Raw genomic sequence first — 3,412 nt, 5'->3', positions numbered from 1 at the left:
AAAATTTTCCATTAGCAATTCTTATAGTTCAGGTCTATTATCAATTAATTATTTCAGGTTTTAGCTTAGAAGTCTTTATTCAGCTTCACATTATTATTATTATTATTATTATTATTAGTAGTAGTAGTAGTAGTAGTAGTACCTGGTATTGAACTCAGGGCCGCTCAACCATTGAACCACATCCCAGCCCTATTTTGTATTTTATTTAGAGACTGAGTCTCAGTGAGCTGCTTAGCACCTCACCCGTTGCGAAGTTGGCTCTGAACTGAGCCTCTGGGAATCCAGGCATGTGCCACCGCACCCAGCTTCTATTATTTATAACAGAACTTTTAGTTAATGTTTCTCTGTACAGATGTGTGTGTATCAATCTTGGGTTATTTTCAAAATTTTATTTTCTTCATTTTGAGAACTTTGATTAAATTGTGCCTACATGAGGTTTTTATTTTTTAATATTTTTTAATTTGTTTTAATCTGAAATAATTAATTGATAATAGTTATACATGATAATAGAATGCATTTATGCACTTTGATATATCACACATAAATGGGGCATAATTTCTCATTTTTTTCTGGTTGTTTTCTTTGTATTTATCCTGTATTAGACTTGTTCAGCTTCTTGAATCTATTAATTGAAGTTTTCCACCAAATATGTGATATTTTAGGGCAATATTTCTACAAATATTTTCTCTGTCCTCCTGTTTCTGATACCTTAATTACATTGCATATCAGGAATCTGAATAGTGTTTCACAGGATAGTTATGTTCTACTTAGTTTTAAAACTCCTCATTTGAAGAAGAAAAAGAACTTTTTCTTCTTCCTCTTCCTTTTTATTTTCCTGTTTTAAATTCAATTGTCTTTTTTTGTCCATCTCCAAATGCCATCAAGGCCATTCAATGAATTTTATTTTACTCAGATCTTGACTTTCCAGGACTGGAGTTTCCATTATATTCTTCTGCACAGTTTCAGTTTCTTGCCAAGACTCCTTGACGATTTACTCTTGGTGATCACCTCTTGTGAAAGGTGTCTATGGTAGCTGTTTTTAAGAGCTGGTCTGCTCAATATTACATTTGGGTAATTAACAGAGTCAGCTTCTGTTGAAGCTGACAGAGAAAATATTTGAAGAAATATTGCCTTAAAATGTGGCTTATGGGCCACATTTTCTTGTTTATTTGAACGTTACTAACTGCTACTTTGTTACTGAAATTTGAAGTGATACTTTGCCTCTAACATGTGCTGACTGTGGTTTCAGAAGGCAGCTCTCTTACTGGCTAGTCACCTTCACATTCAGAAACCTCATGTGCTCTCAGCTCACATGCAGTTCCGTTTTACCCTCGTCACAGGGATTCCTTGGGCCTAGAGTAAAGTCCTCTCCACAAGGAGTGGCTCTTTTGTTAGTCAGTAAAAGCCTGATGTGTCTACCAAGTCCCTCTGGTTTGGTGATACTCCAACTCCGTCCTATTCCCCAGGAATGTGGCAGCTACAACTCTGCTCTGCTGTTCTGATGTTGCTCTCTGCTGCCTCCATACCTGGGCAGCCCAGATTTACCCCAGCATTTGAGGATACTTATGCTCAGATTTTAGGCTTCTCTTTTTTTCTTCTTGTCAGCCACTCCAGCTCACTTCTGACACCTGGAATCATGAAGATGTGGCTTCCCATCTGAGTTCCCACAAAGCTCATGCTGGAGTGCCCTCAGAGAGAGCCTGAGCCAGCCTGGGCTGACACCAGGCTGGTCTTTATTCTAAGTGCTACATCCCATTGCATTTCATGCTTGCAGAAGTTGGTCACGGTTCACCATATTCTAATAGGGAGAGGCTAACTTGCACACGTGTGTGTACTACGCACACTTATCTTCAGAGCTGCTCACTATTATCTGCACAGGGTTGTTCCCACACAGCCATTTTTCCTCCACAGAAATTAGAACTATTGGAATATTATTTTAAAATGTCATTCAAGTCAGGTGCATGCTGCTCACATATAGTCCCAGCTACTGGAGAGACTTAGATGGGAGAGCTGCTTGAGCCCAGGGGTTCAAGGTCAGTCTAGGCAACATAATGAGACCCTCTCCCAAACACACACACACACACACACACACACACACACACACACACACACAAGTTAATGGGTATATAAATCAACCTTTATCATTTCCAAGTGTGAGTGACATTACACACTAAGCACATAGTAAAAACAGAGTGAAATATAAATTTAAAGCAGGAATACATATTTTGAATTATTAGACTCACTGATCTCAAAGATTGTTTTAGTTAACTTATTCTAGAATTTGGTATCCAATTAACCATGATTCTTTTTTTTAAAAATATGGGACGCTTCATGAATTTGCGTGTCATGCTTGCACAGGGGACATGGTAATCTTCTCTGTATTGTTCCAATTTTAGTATATGTGCTGCTGAAGCGAGCACCAACTTCACTATTAGGTGCCTCAAAATGTCATTGACTTAGTTTTAATTGAGTGAAATAATTTACGCTAAGTTTTTTACGTATGTGAAAGAAAATAAAAGTGTTATGACAATGTAAACTCTATATGATACTGCTATTCATTCATTTTTTTCTTGTCCCAACAGTGTCTTGATTCTCTAATCCAAACTTTTAGATTAAAACACAGTCCCTAAAAATATTCTTTTGGGGAATTGGAGAGCAGTTCCATAACGTTATGTGCATCAGATCTGTGGAAGGACAGGTTCCATGGAGAGATGTTAAACTTGCTGGCAGGGTAAAGTGTACCCTGAGGGCTAGCCGTTTGCCACGTGTGATATTCTAAGCACAGGTAGTCACAAAGCTGGACGCGTTGTTGGCTGACGGTTCTGTACTGGAAAGGAGATGAGCACAACTCCTTCAGGGCACTGAATTCAGGACTCTGACACATTGGCACTCTCGTAGAATGGCATGTTTCTAATAAAGTTTGCCTATTTGTGGTGTCCATGCTAATCAGACTGTGTTTCAATTTTTTGGAACATTAAACCAGAGAATCAGAAGTCATCTTGCATGATCTATAACTACTCGGCCCAGATCTGGTTCTTCAAAATTACTAATTCACTAGATAATCTGTTACATTTTAAGTAACTCATGGTATGAAAAAAATTCTGACTTAGGTTGAGTGAAAATGCATCTCTGCTTAATTTCAATTTATTTTTAAATTTTTTTTTCTTGTGAAGCTTCTCAAATAAGCTACTTTCACATATTAGCTCTGAGCTCAATCGCAGTTCTTAATATACACCCACTATTTGACAAAAGGATGAGACCACAGCTTGAAAATATTTCAAAAGAGCTCATTAATATTACACACGATAAAATAAGAACTTTTTAGTTTTTTTTCCCCATACCATGTACCATTGACACGGGAGGGTGGGTGGTGAGGGCTTTCGCTGTTAAGGACAAAGCAAAGATTGATTGC

At 37.8% G+C, this 3,412-nt stretch overlaps 1 non-coding gene across 1 annotated transcript; it reads right to left on the bottom strand.

Annotated features, from left to right (window-relative positions):
• Positions 1-2,313: 2,313 nt before the first annotated feature.
• LOC120886055 (U6 spliceosomal RNA) lies at positions 2,314-2,420 on the bottom strand. The gene has a single exon (XR_005728828.1). It is a non-coding gene; the product is annotated as a U6 spliceosomal RNA (small nuclear RNA).
• Between the last annotated feature and the right edge of the window lie 992 nt (positions 2,421-3,412).

Source organism: Ictidomys tridecemlineatus, chromosome 1 (assembly GCF_052094955.1).
Source record: "Ictidomys tridecemlineatus isolate mIctTri1 chromosome 1, mIctTri1.hap1, whole genome shotgun sequence".
Taxonomy (NCBI): Eukaryota; Metazoa; Chordata; class Mammalia; order Rodentia; family Sciuridae; genus Ictidomys; species Ictidomys tridecemlineatus.
The sequence above is the reverse complement of the archived record's forward strand: the minus strand, read 5'-3'. Positions and strand labels throughout refer to the sequence as shown.